Below are 17,214 nucleotides of genomic sequence, written 5' to 3'. Positions count from 1 at the left end.
AAATGTTTTCCTTGGGAACAATGACATTTTAAGGCCTTGGGGTCCATTGAGCCAAGAAGGTCCAAGAGACCTTCTCTTCTTTGGAATCATCAGTCGTATCATATTTGCCTCTAGAGCTGAGTGTGTCTTTCAGGCCAGGTGTGGAATATATGCAGCATGTATGAAGAGATCCCTTGTTACCATGTGGATTACCCAGCCGGAAGAATGGTGTGTGAGCTCCCAAGATGATGTGGGAGCAAATCACAGAGGTGATCACAAGTGATCTTGTTAACGGCTACCTTTTCTTGGTAGATGATCAGGCTGCAGATAGAGAGCAGGGTTTCCGAAGACACCAGTTTTGCTGTTTCTAATCCACAGGCGTGCACATGCTGAGGGGATAGGTTCAGTAACCTGTAACGGAGATGCTAAATTCACCTTCTGGGTGGTGCTCTTTAAAGCAAGCTGGTTAAAGTGCTCAAGCCACACCCTGCTGAACACCACCAGATTGTTAGAGGAACTGGAGAGTCTGAGGTGGGCCAAAGGAAATCATTGCAGCAGAAAGAAAGGTCCCTCGAAACTGTACCTTTTGCAGAGACCTGGATGGACCTAGAGTCTGTCATACAGAGAGAAGTCAGAAAGGGGAAAACCAACACTGGATATTAACACATATACGTGGAATCGAGAGAAATGGTACTGCTGCTGCTGCTAAGTCACTTCAGTCGTGTCCAACTCTGTGCAACCCCATGGATGGCAGCCCACCAGGCTCCCTCGTCTCTGAGATTCTCCAGGCAAGAACACTGGAGTGGGTTGCCACTGCCTTTTCCAATGCATGAAAGTGAAAAGTGAAAGTGAAGACGCTCAGTGGTGTCTGACTCTTAGCCACCCCATGGACTGCAGCCCACCAGGCTCCTCCGTCCATGGCATTTTCCAGATGATCTTATTTGCAAAGCAAAAATAGAGACACAGACATAGAGAACAAACGTATGGCTACCAAGGGGGAAAGGAGGGAGTGGGATGAACTGGGGGATTGGATTGACTATATACACTATTGACACTATGTATAAAGTAGATAACTAATGAGAGCCTGCTGTGTGGCACAGAGACCTCTCCTCAGTGCTCCCTGGTGACCTAAATGAGAAGGAAATACGAAGAAGAAGGGGATACATGTAACAGTAGCTGATCCCCTTTGCTGTACAGCAGAGACTAACACAACCTTGTAAAGCAACTACACTCCAATAAAAATCAATAAAATAAAAAAAAAATAATACAGTAAGAAGTTCCCAGGGATGGAGGAGAGTTGGAATGACTCTCCAGAGGTCAGAGACAAAAGAACTCAAGCACAAATAACTGGAGAAGGAAAAGGAATGGGCTTTTCCTGAAAATCCCCCTCAATCAGGTGCCTTTAGGCCAGCGCTACCCACCACCCCTCGCCACCTGGTACGTCCATAAAAGCAAGCAGAGGCCCAATCAGCAGCACTCACGTCACCCTCTGTTCTTGTTTTGCCCAATTCCTGAGGCTCGGACTGTCTCCTGGTTTTGGCCTTGTTCTGCCCTCTGGACTTGATTTTCACAGTCTTCTTCCTTGGCATTTCCTGAGGACTGTGGTTCAGATTTATATCTCTTCCCTCTACTTAGAGACACAAAGCATCGCAACTTGTTTGTGCCTCATCCAGACCTTCCCTGGTGAGTCCGGCGAAGACCTCACTGAAAGTAAATGGTGTGCCTTTTGAGGAAGTATTCCATATACCTCAGAAAAATGGGGAAGACCCACTGATGATGGCAATTTAACCATCCTCCACCACCACCGAGAGACGAGATGTAGGCTGGTGGCTGGCGCTCCACTAAGAGCGACCCGCTCCGGGGCTCCTGAGGCTTCCCTGTAGCTCAGTCGGTAAAGGAGCCTGCAATGCAGGAGACCCAGGTTCGATCCCCGGATTGGGAAGATCCACTGGAGAAAGGAATCGCAACCCACTCCAGTATTCTTGCCTGGAGAATCCCATGAACAGAGGAGCCTGGCAGGCTACAGTCCATGGGGTCGCAAAGAGTCAGACACAGCTTAGCGGCTAGACCATCACCACCCTGGTGGTGTACTATGGTCAATAAGGAGATGAAGGGTTTTCTTGAAGAATATGTAGGAAATATGAGAGGGAGGCTGCTGGGACTCACCACAGCGACTGTGCTGAGCCGTCATGGTTGTCTACCGTGCCCACCACCCCTTCTAAGGAAAACCTACTCCCCTCCCTGACAGGCCCTGCTGATGAGCTAGCCCTTGGCCGCCGTGCTTCCTAGTTGGATAGGAGTGCCCACCAATATGAAGAGCAACCTGTCCATCAATGTCCTGGCAAATAGATTCAATTAGATCAGGAAGCTAGCCTATGACTTGGCTTCAGATGAACAGCTTTTCTCAAAAGGGACAAGGAGATCCAGTTAGATTCTTTTCTTGAGGTGGTGGGTTGCCTTTTTTTTTTTCAATTGAAGTGTAGTTAGTTTTATGGGGTTCCCTCTTGGCTCAGTCGGTAAAGAATCTGCCTGCAATGCAGGAGACCAGGGTTCACTTCCTGGGTCAGGAAGATCCCCTGGAGAAGGAAACGGCAACCCACTCCAGTATTCTTGCCTGGAGAATCCTGTGGACACAGGAGCCTGGCGGGCTCCAGTCCATGGGGTCACAAGAATCGGACATGACTTAGTGACTAAACCACCACCAGAGTTGGTTCACACTATCGTTTTTGTTTCAGATACACACCAAAGTGATTCAGTTATACACACATCTTTTTTAGATTCTTTTCCCTTATAGGTTATTATACAATATTGAGTGTGGTTCCCTGTGCTGTGTAATCTATTTCCATTTTCAAACCGCTGATGGATAAATCTGGATGGACTAAAAGTGACGATACAGGAAGGCCAATTCCATTACATTTTGGAGTTAATTTCTGCAAAATTGTTCCAGTCACCTCTGGTGGACACTAAAATATAAATCTTAAAATTAGTAACTTTTCTTCTCTGACCAGTCAGTACGAAATACGTTATATGAATTTGTTACATTTGCTAGCAGCACTATCTGTGCAAGCTGAACACAGGATATTCAAATGCATTCTGATTATAGACAAAATCTGTTAATTCACAAGGGTTTTGGGGACAAGGGGAGAGTTATGTGTTTGTCAGGTTTTACTGTTAGGGTGGTGCCGGCCTCATAAAATAAATTGGGAAATGTTCCTTCCAGCTTTATTTCCTGGAAGAATTTGTATGACAGTGTTGTCATTTCTTCTTTAAATGTTTGATGGAGCTCACCAGTGAAATTTAGTGGCCCAAGAAATCTCCTTATGTGTGTCCTTTCAGAGTTTATGGTTGTTTTCTGTGGAAAGATGGGCTAGTTGGAGCTTACTCAGTCATACTGGAACAGGAATTTAAAAAACCTTTTAAATTTATTTGATATATATTTTTTGGGGGGGCAAGCATTTTATCACTGACCATTTCCTGTGTGCTCATTTCGTGTTGAGCAAGGTGCAAAGCTGTGAGGATGTGAAGGTTCCCAGGCGCTGATGGTCAGGGGTCAGGTGTGGAGACGGACAAGCTAATTAGAAGAATACGGCATAGGATGTTGAGTCCTCTGGAACGCACAAGCTGGGGGGATGGGGCGGGGGGGTGGCACGGGGAGACGGGCCCAGCAGCCAGAACAGAACAGATATTGGAAGAGATGACATCACCCTAGAATTCCAGACTGATTGACGTCATCAATGCTGGACACTTCATCCAAAACAAACTAAAAAACTAAAAGTAAACATTTGTCTTTAAGTATTGATTCTTCGTGGTCCTGACGTTAGGATCTATTTTTCTGTCGCTGTAGCCTGTCAGCATTCGGGGACTGTGTAAAGAAGGCAAGATGACAGCTGATGGTCAGTGATGCTCAGCTGAGTTTTTGAGCATCTTGAGGTATTTTTTAAAATATTTTTACATTTAGCTAAACACCACAGTATAAGTGTATTCTAAAAAGGTCAAAAGTGCCCTCTTTGGACAAAGCTCATCTGTTGTTACAGTGCAATCCTCCCCACAGTGAAACATTTTATAATCCTCTCCCACATTTAGTCCTTTCCCATCATTGTGCCGGTGACAGATTTTATGGGAGGAGGTGTCACGTGGACCTAACACGTACTTCCCCGATCCAGAGATGCTTGCCGTTGGAAGTGTCCTCCTGTTTCCTGTGGTCTTGACACCTCTCGATGCTTGGCACCTGCTTTGTTGCTAAATCAGGACCTTGCTGGGCCTCTTGGCCCTGATTACTCGAGTCCTCCCCTCCCCCAGCTTCAGCCACTCAGGGGACATCCCTCCTGTGCTGTAACAGGTCAAACAGAGGCAAACTATTCAAGAGAAAGACACTGCAGGTTTTCACCTGCAGCTACTTTTCATGGCTCGTAAACTGTATGTCAAAAGAGGCCAGAAACGGGAACTGCTTTCAAAGAACCATGATGGAGAAACATGAAAGATTAGAAGAGTTTTGGCTCCAGGCACCCAGCACTTGGTCAGAATATGAGAAAAGCTTCTCCAGGTATTGAGGGTTGATTTGGTTGATTTGGGATATTTCACAACTGAGTTTGAAAGTATTTTAGGGCACCGGGGGGTGCCTGGCACCCCACTCCAGTACTGTTGCCTGGAAAATCCCTTGGACAAAGAAGCCTGGAAGGCTGCAGTCCATGGGGTCGCTGAGGGTCAGACACAACTGAGTGACTTCACTTTCACTTTTCACTTTCATGCATTGGAGAAGGAAATGGCAACCCACTTCAGTGTTCTTGCCTGGAGATCCCAGGACGGGGGAGCCTGGTGGGCTGCCATCTATGGGGTCGCACAGAGTCAGACACAACTAAAGCGACTTAGCAGCAGCAGCAGCAGGGGGTGCCAGAGCGTGTGTCTATAAGATCCTGTCTTTGTTATGAAACATGCCAAATAATTTATGAATACTGCTTAGCACTATGTCTTCATGTGCACACCATCAATGAAAGGCTTCCCGTCAGGATGTGACCTTTGCTTGGGTTCCGTGCTGTCTCTCCCAGCCAGGTCGACTCGTTACCGTCTCCCTCGCAGGGAGGAGGGCTCCTGCCTGCAGCTCTCCTTTGGACACACTCCGAAGTTGGACCCGGTGGAAGCTGGTGAAGTTGGTCCACTCTGAAGTGGACATTCCGCCCCCGGACCCCCAGGGGCAGTATGAGAGGCTTCCAGTTAAAGGTTTTCCTGTCTGGTGCCTGGGGTCTGCTATCCAGGGCGTAGGCCTCACTACTGGCTCCCATCTAGGCTCCAAGGGCAGCCTGGACTTGGAGCTCTTACCCTCAGCACCGTGCTACCAACCCAGATATGACATCTGAACCCCAGCTTTGCTCTCGCTCGGCTGCTGTAGGCATCCTTGCCTCCATCCTTAGCTATGACCCATGGTGACACTTTCTGTCTTCCCTAATGCTGTTAGAGACCAGGGAGTGTATGAGGCTGAGTATTTTTGGACCATTACTGGGACAGAGGCAGAGGATAAGAGAGTACCAAGTGGAAACGGTGCCGAGAATGAATAGCTTCTCACTGGATGCAGAGACTCTGCACCGGGCACCAGCCTTCGTTTCTTACACAGACTCATCTCATCCTCATCATAGCCTAGGAAATATTGGGTTGGCCAAAAGGCCGATTCGGGTTTTTCTGTGAGATGTTCTGCATGTCCGTAAGATGCTTTCCATAATGTCTTACAGAAAAACTCAAAAGGAACTTTTGTCCAGTCTGTAGTTGCTAGTGGCATTTTTACAGGTGGGGAGACTGAGGCACAGAGAAGCTAAGTAATTTGCTGAAGGTCACATAGACAGTAGATAAACTGTTTAATCTCTCTGAGCCTTAGTTTCTTTCTGTAAAATGGAAATTTAATAGTGCCCACTTTGCAGACTTGTGAGGCCTGCAGAAGTCTATGCGTGTGCAGCAGAACACGACAGGTGTCCGGCCTCTCTTAGCAATCATTATTTTGCCTGAACTGTTTTGGGGTAAGGCAGTACCTCCGTTTTTAAGCACAGAGGTTAGCGATCATGAAGCTTAGACCTGCAGGAAGCCATCTGTGCTCGAGAGTAGGGAGAAACTGTCTGACAACAATGCGCGCAGAAAAGAAAGCAGAGCTGAAAGCCGGGGGAAGATGACATCTGTGTAACATCGTTGGGTCTCCCAGTTTTTCTATTCCTAAAGCTGGGTATCACCCTGGATGTCCTGTTTTTCTGAGCTGACAAGTTTCCTGTTCTAAAACAAGTTTGACTTGTGTGTCTGTGTTGTTGTTATTGTTTAGTTGCTCAGATGTGTCTGACTCTTGTGACCCGTAGACTGTAGCCCTCCAGGCTCCTCTGTCCATGGGATTCTCCAGGCAAGAATACTGGAGTGGGTTGCCATTTCCTTCTGCAGGGGTTCTTCCTGACCCAGGGATCGAACCCACGTCTCCTGCATTGGCAGGTGGGTTCTTTACCACCAAGCCACCTGGGTGTCTATGACTTTCATCTAAACGAGCCTCAAGAGAGTTCAAGGTCAGGCTCCTAGAAGATATCATGTATTCATATTACAAGGACTTTGCTTTACACCTTATGTCAAGGCAGCACAAAGCTGGCTTTCAGTTGGTACTCAGAGATCCACAATAGAAGAAAATGATTGGCTCCTTTGAGTTTTGAGTGAGGTGTCAAACTACTAATATGTTGTTGGACTTTTTCGTTTGTTTGGCTACACCACGTGGCATGTGGGATCCTAGTTCCCTGACCACTTCATTTTGAAGTACAGACTCTTCACCCCTGGACCACCAGGGAAGTCCTTACACTGTCTAATTTTTTTTGAGGAGTGGGAGGAGAGTCACCTGCTACCCATTGAAAGGATTTTTTTTTGGATTATCAGAGCTCCTGTGATACAAAAGGTTCTCAAGTTTGGTAGGACCATAGAAAGGGCTTCCCAGGTGATGCCATTGTAAAGAATCCACCTACCAGTGCAGAAGACGCAAGAGACATAGGTTCAATCCCTGGGGAGTAGGCAATGGCCACTCACTCCAGTATTATTATTTTTAAAAAAGATATGGAACGCTTCAGGAATTTGCATGTCATCCTTGCTCAGGGGCCATGCTAATCTTCTCTGTATTGTTCCAGTTTTACTATATGTGCTGCCAAAGTGAGCGCCCGCTCCAGTATTCTTGCCTGGGAAACCCCATGGACAGAAGAGTCTGGCAGGCTACAGTCCTTGGGGTTGCAAAGAGTCAGACACGATTGAGCTGGCACACTCACACACTCCCCCACACACCCTCACACACCGCCACACATACAGGATAACAGAAATCTTGACGTCTAAGTCCCTCACTTTCTAAATAAGTACATTGAAGCCCAAAGAGGTTAAGTAGCTTGGACAAGTGATTAATCTTTTAGGAGAAAAACCAGAATTCTAAACCTTGCTGCCATTGGAATTCTCTCTGATTTTGGATTTTCAGCAACATAAACTGCACACAGTGTATTTTCTACATAGATATGCAGAATCAGAGAGTCAGCAGCTGATGTCAGCTCTGCTGACTCCTAACCAAGTTTGGTTTTCCCATTGTTATCCTGCTTTTTCCTATAAGTAAACACTTTTCTTGTAACCACGGTATTTACTTATCTTACTGTAATGTATATAAGCATGTGATAAACATCTAATGTATAATTCTAGCCCTACAGGATATTACTAGGTGGTAATGTGGAAAAAGAGGTTCTGTATGTAATTAAATTTATGAGTTAAATGGGTTTCTTTATTGCAATAGATCTCAAAGCCAGCAATAAGCTATTTTGCATTATAAATTGCAAAATAAAGGGAATGGTTAGATACAGGGTACAGTGTTATCCAGACTTACCCAACCCCAGGTCTGCTGCTGGAAATACTGTTCTGGCAGCCTGAATTTTCACATTTTTCACTTTCTCCCCATGATTCCATTCTGCCCTTTTCTTTGGTGTTCTTGTTTCTGGGTCTTCATTTTCTAATTCTTACCTTCAAATCTCATCCTCCCTCCCAGGTTTCTGTCACTCCAAGTTCCTGCATTTGGGTGCTTTTCCAGTGATAACTCTCCTTCTCTAAGTCTTTGTGTGTGGACTTTTTTTTTTCTTTTTTTTTGCGGGGGAGAGAGGGTGAAGGAGGGGTAAAGAGCTCCAATGAGCCAATATCTCTTGCAGGTTTAGAGAAGAATGACCAACCTGGGCTCACTCAGATCAGCCTTGACTTAATTGTATCTCAACATATCCACGCCCCAAGGTGGGCTTGTGGGAAAGAGCAGTTCATACTGATGCCTTGCAGAGCTTGCCCAGAAGTGCCACGAGAGCCACTGGCCCCCTTTGTTGAATTCTCCTCACCTTTTTAGGAACAGCCCAGCAGCGAAACTTCTCTGCACATTATCCAGCCATTGGAGGCTCCCTCTAGACATCAGGTGTGTCACCCACAAGCCAGTTCCAGCCCCACATTCAACCTTTTGTCTCCAGACAAGGTAGCTCTCTGTGCAAGGTGGCATTTGCGCTTTCACTTGTACTCTGCTTTGTTCCTGCTGTTGCTTGGGCACCGCTTGCGGGATCTTAGTGCCCTGACCAGGGATTGAACCCGTGCCCCCTGCAGTGGGAGCCTGGAGTCCCTACCACGGGACCACCAGGGAAGTCTCAACATTTATACTTTGCCTGGGAGAATCAGCCTCCCTGATGAGCCCCAGCAGCTATCTCTGAGTGTTACTGTCTTTCATCTTTCTCAAATGTTCTGTGTTTTCCACATCATCTGCCTTATTGTATCCACAAAAACTCCAGCAGTAATTCTGAACATCCTTTACACATAGGTATGATTTCTCTTCATTTAGAGTTTTAAGGTTTAAAATCCCCTAATTTTCAAGGTTCTTTACAGACTTCATGGTACAGTTTTGCGTAGTACCGTTCTTCTTCCATAGGATAAATGGTATCAGGACCTACATTCATGCTGATCCAATTGAATGAACACCTCATGTACTTTTCTACTTCTCACAATTTGTCCCTCAGAATTTTTCCCATTCATTCTGAAACTGTGATGCATCCTACACAAGTCAGTTTTTTTGAGGCGTTTCGGGCCTGTGGCTTCATTGTGGAGACCACAAAGCCAAACAAAGCCATCTCTAAGGCCAGATGTGAATTATTGACAGGTAGTGCTTGGGATGGGCTTCCCAGGTGGTGCTTGTGCAAGAGAGGTGGGTTCAATTCCTGGGTTGGGAAGATTCCCCTGGAGTAGGAAATGGCAACCCACTCCAGTTTTGTTGCCTGGGAGATTCCAAGGACAGAAGATCCTGGCGGGCAACAATCCATGGGGGTCCCAAAGAATCAGACACACACACAGCAGTTTGGATCAACTTTATACTCATCTATGTTCATTTCAAAATTTGGTACTATCTGCAAGAGTAAATCAGAAAGCAAATTCTGAAATGTTGACGGTAAGTAGATTTTCTGTGTTTTCTATTTTAATGGCTTTCCTAGAGACATACATACCCTTCTTACTATTTTATATTGAATCAGACCTTCCTATGGCTGGTTCTTGTCACACAGGGCTGTCAGCTAGCGCTGACCATGTGTCATCTTTAAGCATTTTGGTGTGCGTTGGGATTTGTCCATAAGGAGCATAGACTCTAATAGGAAATAGGTAGAGAGCTACAACCAGCCACAGACTATCCCATGTACCCTTCATCCAGCCAACCAGCCGTGCCTCTGGGACTCACTAAGTGGTGATAGCCAGTGCGTACTCAGAAGGCCCTCTCCAGGTACAACTGAAGGAAACCGTAGCAGAAACGATGCCTGATCTGATAACACCCAGATCCAGGAAAGAAGAAGCTAAAGAAGGTTACTTCTGCTATATACCTGAGCCTCAGGTAATCTGATCGGTACTACCTGGCTGGCCATTAGTTTAACTAAGTTACTTGTTTGGGCTCAGGTATCACATCAAGGTGTTAAATTTAATCTCTAAAGACCTATGTGGTTTGGACTCAGAATGTTCTATGAACTCAACTTCTTTCCTTTCTAGTATTGCATCTAAACTCTGTAACTGACCCAGATTTCAGGACTTGGCTGGGAACCACAGGGAAGGTCTGAGGCAGTTACAAGATTCAGTTCAGGATGCTTTCAGTTCTGGTCTGGCTCTTTATTTATTTACTTTATGGCTGCACCAGATCTTCATTGCTGCTTTCCCTAGTTGTGGCAAGCGATGGTGGCTTCTCTTGTGGAACACAGCTCGAGGGCTTCAGTAGTCGCGGCCCATGGCTCACAGGCTTAGTTGCTCCATGGCATACAAGATCTTCCCGGACCAGGGATCGAACCCATGTCCCCTGCATTGCAGGGCGGACTCTTAACCACTGGGCCACCAGGGAAGTGTTGGTCTAGCTCTGACAGCCCAGCCTGTCCAAGGTTTCCAGTTTTCTGTCTCTCCTGAATGAAACTTAAAACCCTTGGACGGTAGAGTACCAGACTTTCACCATGAGAGTCCAGGGTTCAAGTCTGTTCAAAACTATGGCTCCATTCCTTTCTTCTATCATCATAGATAAAAGTGGCCACAGTGGTGAATTCAGATGGCCAGCTATTAGCTCACACTCTTCTTATGGTATTATTAATCACTTTGTAAGCATTCAAGTAACTTTTTGTTTCTCTTCTTTTCCTTCCTTGGACTAGAGTGTTCTCTTTCATGCATAGAATAATACAAGCAATTTCTACCTCTTTCCTACATAGAAATTTTGGCCTTGGACACACCACTAACAATCACAAATCCAGAGGTTTCCAGGGCATCATTCAGGTAACACATTGGATTAGCCAGGATAGAGAACCACTGACTTAGATGAATCAGGACTTATCCCCGAACCACATCAGGGAGAAGTGAAATCAGAGGTCAGCCAGAGGACAAGGGGAAATAGCTGTTAGATAGGCAACTCACAAATGACAAAGAAATATATGTTGAATTTCTCCAAAGAAGATGCACAAATGACCAACAAGCACATGAAAAGAAGCTCAGCGTCGCTAACCACTAGGAAAATGCCAGCGAAAATCACAATGAGATACCACCTCATACCCATTAGAATGGCTCCTATTAAAAAATCAGAAAAAAGCAAGTGTTGTTGGAGTGGGGAGAAATTGGAACCCTTGTGCACCACTGGTTAGAGTGTACAATGGTGCAGCCACTGTGGAAAACAATATCATAGTTTCTAACAAAATTAAACATGGAGTTACTGTGAAAAGTGAAAAACATTGAAGTGTAAGTTGTTCAGTCGTGTCTGACTCTTTGTAACCCCCTAGACGATAGCCAGTCAGTCTCCTCTGTCCCTGGGATTTCCCAGGCAAGAATACTGGAGTGGGTAGCCATTCCCTTCTCCAGGAGATCTTCCTGACCCAGGGATTGAACCTGCGTCTCCTATATTGCAGGCAGATTCTTTACCATCTGAACCACCAGCAATTCCACTTCTGGCAAAGCCCTCGAAACAATTGCAAGCAGGATCTGAAGAGATATTTGTCCACCATGTTCATAGCAGCATTATTCACAATAGCCCAAAGGTGGAAGCAACTTAAGTGTCCACTGACAGATGAATGGATCCACAAAACACGGTCTATACATACAATGAAATGTGATTCTGCCTTAACAAGGAAGGAAGTTCTGACACACGTGACAGCAGGAACAAGCCTGGAGAATATTATGCTGAGTGCAATGAGCCAGTCACAGGAGAACAAATATTGTATGTCTCAGTCAAATCCCTAGAGACAGAGTACAGAGTGTGAGTACCCAGGGACTGGGAGAAGAGGGGAACAGGGAGTTGTTTAATGGGTGTAGAGTCTCAGTTTCATAAGATGCAAAGAGTTCTGGAGATGGACTGCACAACAATGAATATACCTACCACTTCTGAACTGTACACTTAAAGATGCTTAAGATGGTAAATTTGGTACCACGTGTATTTTGCTACAACTGAAAAATAAAATGTTCACCGAATAGACGCAGAGCTGAGAACACCAGCTGGCTTCTGTACTGGAGACTTGGTGGAGAACACAGGTGAAGAAGCTGCATGGGGTGGGAGAACCCTGAAAGCAGCGTACTGCACTTCTTCAAAGAGCAGTGAACTTCAGATGCCTATGGTGTTCAGAAAGAGGAGGGAGGGTGGGAAGTAAGAATAGAGAGAGAAAATCCAGCAAGAGCCGGCACCTAGATAGTGATCAGCCCACAGGGGAACCCCTGCCAGGTGTTCTTTGCAAAACAGCCTGAGGACCTGGCAAGATGAGGCAGCCCAAGACCTCGTGGATTTTCTAAGTCTCAGAGGGGATTTTGCAAGGGGCAGGCTGAGCAGATGTCTGCTCACCCCTCCGTTTCCCGTTCTAATGAAGCCACAGGGACTGGGCAACCCTAAATCACTGGTGATAGCAAAGCCTCTTCTGTTTGGCTTAGGGCTGTGTATGAGTACTGATGTTTACAACTGAATGGATGTGATGGAGAGGGAATTTATAGTTCATAAAGGATGAAAATGAAGTCGTACTTCTAAGCTCCAGGTGGCGATGCAGGAGACATAAGAGACGTGGGTTCGATCCCTGGGTCTGGAAGATCCCCTGCAGAAGGTTATGGCAACCCACTTAAGTATTCTTGCCTGAAAAATTCCATGGACAGAGGAGCCTGGCGGGCTACAGTCCATGGGGGTCACAAAGAGTCGGACTCAACTGAAGCGACTTAGTCCTGGTGATGTAAACTGGAAGCTCTCCCGTCCGTCTCACCTCTTGCGTCTCCAGGTCCAGCAGAAGCCATCTGCTAAATTGCTCCCTACTCACATTCGCCAAGGAGTGTGGCCAGCATTCTGTAGGCCAATGAAAACCACCAGCTTTCCCCACCCTCTTCCACCACTTCCACACCTCCTCAGCTTACTGTCTTTTTCTTTTTTTTTTTTTTAACCTCAGCACTTCCTCAACAGGGCGGAGCACCTAATTAGATATTTTGGTGTAAAGGGGTTTTTCTTCAGGCTGTTGCCAATGAAAAGGGAAGTCATCTTAGTGCTAAGACAAAGACTTTGAAGTTTTCAAACTGCTTCCAGAAGTGTGGACGGCTAGCCACCTGACTTGGAATTACCTGAGAGAGCTGTTTAAAATGACACTTCCTAGGCTGTAAGGCCCACTGTTCCACGGTCTTTGGAGGTGGAGCCCGGGAACTGCCTTTTAACAAGGTGATTCTTAAGCCACTGAGAATTGAGACAGTCTTCAAGGGCAGTTACCAGAGAGAGACTGCTGAGTGAGTGACCTTGAGGCAAATAGGTGCAGAGACAAAGGAGGAAATATTGATTGATTATCTCCTTTCAAGTATTTTGTATATAAATTATACCATTTAAAGTTATCAGTGGAAGATTGCCAACAAAGGTCCGTCTAGTCAAAGCTGTGGTTTTTCCAGTAGTCATGTGTGGATGTGAGAGTTGGACTATAAAGAAAGCTGAGCACCAAAGAATTGATGCTTTTGAACTATGTTGTTGGAGAAAACTCTTGAGAGTCCCTTGGACTGCAAGGAGATCCAACCAGCCCATCCTAAAGGAAATCAGTCCAAGTGTTCATTGGAAGGACTGATGCTGAAGCTGAAACTCCAATACTCTGGCCACCTGATGCAAAGAACTGACTCACTGGAAAAGACCCTGATGCTAGGAAAGATGGAAGGCGGGAAGGGAAGGGGACGACAGAGGATGAGATGGTTGGATGGCATCACTGACTCGATGGACATGAGTTTGAGTAAACTCTGGGAGTTGGTGATGGACAGGGAGGCCTGGCGTGCTGCGGTCCATGGGGTTGAGGAGAGTCGGACACAACTGAGTGACTGAACTGAACTGAACTGAAGTGACTTGCCTAAAAGCTGAGAAAACTAGAAAGTGAATCTAGTTTGTTGTTTGTTTGTTTTAGACTGAAACACATGACTTAGCAGGTTCTTAGTTTCCCAGCCAGGGATTGAACCTGGGCCCCTGGCAATGAAAGCATAGAGCCCTAACCCCTGGGCCAGGGAATTCCTTGAATCCAGTTCTAACCGAAAGCCCGTGGCTCTGCCAGCTCCCAGAATCTGTTCACTTTTGCATTCGTCAGGAAAGCCTAGAGAGTGATGAACTGAGTGGCTGGGTCCTGTTTACCTCCAGACTCTGTGTTCATTTACGTCCATTGTACCCAGAGACCATTATATCTGTAATGCAAGCCCTTCACCCAATAGGAGGCTCAGGGACCTTCCAGGCACCTACTTCGTTAAACTTAGAATGTATAAACAAAACATTAAAAATGGAAACAAACAGCTCCTCCTCATGGGGCGAGTGTGACATCTGACAAAAGGAAGCGACACACCCTCAAACAAGGAAGAACGAGCCAAGTCCACGGGTGTGGTCTGATACAGCAAATGTTCCCCTTCAGATCACATTTGAGCTTTGACCAGCTGCCGTTTTCATTCACCAGGAAGAGTTCACTTTCTGAGCTCCTGTGTAGTTGGTGCCTCTTCCTTCACACCCTCGTCCTTGGAAAGGCTCTGGTGGTCACGGCAGTCACAGTTCTTGGGGAGGAGATCAGGCAGCGAAGCCAATCAGATGGGCATCCCACCAAGGTTTGGTAAGAAGCTGCAACTGTGTGCAAAAGTTAAAAATAAACAAGGCATCACACCTGCTCCCAAGGAGCTTACAGTCCAGTGGGGAGAGTCACAGTAGACAGCCTGTTTGAACAAAGATCCACACACAGTGAGTTTGGGGAGCACTATGGAGCAGTGCTGAATCATTGTGGCCCAACCCAGGACCGGGCAGCAGGAGAGGACAGGGAAGGCTTCCTGGAGGAAATTACATCAAGAAAAAGGCTTGGAGGGATGAGGGGGAGTGACTAGCTGAAGGGGGCTGGTGGAAGAGCCACCATGAGCAAAGCCAAGAAGGGAAGAAAACATAGTGTTGAGACTAAGGATAAATCTGCATCTACTGCAGGGATTCCCATCAGCCATTTCCATGTGGCTACATCAGCATGTCGTTTTCTAGCAGATTTTCCCAAAGCCTTTACTTCCCCAAAGGCCTTTTGGCTGTTGCCCTTTGTAGTTTCCCTAACCAGCTTTTTGGTGCTGAAATTAGCAGAAGTTCATCTGGTCTACCTTTCCCTCGATGCAGAAATCTCTGTTTTTTCCATTTGAAGTTTAGAGCATTCGTATTCTGCTTTCCACCTGCACTCAACAATTCCTTAATGTTTAGACATTCTGTTGGGAGACAGTTTTTAGTTGAAAAGGCTGAAACTATCTTATTTGATTATTGTGAGATGAGAGGGAAGAGTAAGGTATGTATCTGATGATGTTAATCTGGAAAGTAGAAAGCTTTCTTGAAGAGGTGGGATGACTCTGAGGGAGAGGATTGCCCATCCATTCGAAACACAGCCCCCTTGAAGTGTGAAGTGCTTTGGTCTGGCCAACCAACAAATGAGAAGAGTTCCCTCTTTTGGCCAAAGTCTTGAATTTTAATCAATGTATTTCATCATTCAGAGCAGGCCCAGCGCCACATAAACAATCTCCCACGTTTCTTTTAATTACTTCCTCATGAGAACAGATTTTTATGGATTGAAAGTCTATATTAATACAAATAGGACAAGAAACAGAGAAGTCTGAGCCAACTGACTATTCCTATGGGAAATGCCGCCACACATTCAGAAATTGATTGGAAGGGCCCAAAGATGTGGAAATCCTTGGAAATTTTTCTGCAGGAAAATAAAAGTTTGTGGAATTCCAATAATGAGCAGCGGGGCAATGGAGCATCAGTGATGACACATTACAAATATAATAAGCTTTCTTTTGACCTTAAAGGAATAACCCCAACCCAAGCTATGTGACCACCAGTGGAAGTCTTACAGCACAAAGTGTGACTCCTGACAGAAGAGTGAAATTCAGTTGTTCTCTTAAGTTCTCTATCATGCCTTTGTAATAGAATGATGAATCATAATTGCAGAGCCCAGGAATGACACAGTTATTAAGGACCCCAATCCTAAATGGAAGGCTAGACCACTGTGTCTTAAGTCAAGACTGACTACACAATTTGCAGGACCCAGTGTGAAATAAAAACATGGGGCACCTTGTTTATGAATTATTAATAATTTCAAGATGGCAACAGGAGAGTGTTAAATCAGACACAAGGTCTTTCATAGGTCACACACACGTGAAGCTAGCCCTACTTGAGTACTTTCTTTGCACACCCTGAGACTCTAGTTTATTTGGGAGGTAATTCCATGAAGCATCAGCAGGAGGGTGGGGAAGTGCCAAGGAACTGAAAATGACCATGTCCCTGGAGAAAAAGAAGAAAAAAATTAAAAGGTTTTAATATCTTTGTTATTGATTTTTAAAACATATTTATTATTTCTTCGGTTGTACTGGGTCTTAGCTGCGGCACTCAAGACCTTTGATCTTCATTGTGGCGTGCAGCATGTGGGATCTAGTTTCCCCCTCCAGGGACCAAACCTAGGCCCCATGCATTGGGAGCACGGAGTCTTAGCCACTGAGCTGTGAGGAAAATCCCTACCCTGCCTATTCTTGCACAATGTCTGTTTTTTCCATTAGACCCCTTAGCATATTAATCATAGTTATTTAAAATTCCTGGCTTGATAATTTTAACACCTCTGTGATATCTCAGCCTAATCTCATTCTTGCTCCGTCTCTTCTGTGTTTTTTGCCTTTTAGTCTGCCTTGTAATCTTTCATTCAATGCTGGATGTGGTGTACTGAGTTTTAAAAAAGAAACCACTCCTATAAACAGGCCTTCAGTGATGTGCTGACAAGGGGTGACATAAAGGGGAGCATTTCTTTTTAAAATCATCCTATGATTAGGACTCAGTCTTTTTTCTTTTCTTAAAAAAATTTTTTTTGTCTGTAGCATGCACGTGGGATCATAGTTCCCCGACCAGGGATTGAACCCACTCCCCCTTCAGTAGAAACACAGAGTCTTAACCACTGGACTGCCAGGGAAGTCCTGGGACTTGGTCTTTTAGTGCGCCTAAGCCTCTGGACTGTGAACTTCACACATAATTCTCAGTTTCCCGCCTCCTCTTCAAGTAGGACAGGATGACTGGAGTGGGCTCTGGAATTGGGTATTTCTCTTCTGTCACGTGGAAGGCTTGAGCCAGCTAGTTAAGTATTTTCCTCTCCCAAGATCAGTTGCTGCTGCTAAGTCACTTTAGTCATGTCCGACTCTGTGCGACCTCATAGACAGCAGCCCACCAGGCTCCCCTGTCCCTGGGATTCT

This window comes from Capra hircus, chromosome 23, assembly GCF_001704415.2.
Source record: "Capra hircus breed San Clemente chromosome 23, ASM170441v1, whole genome shotgun sequence".
In the NCBI taxonomy this organism is placed as follows: Eukaryota; Metazoa; Chordata; class Mammalia; order Artiodactyla; family Bovidae; genus Capra; species Capra hircus.
Note: the sequence above shows the minus strand (reverse complement) of the source record.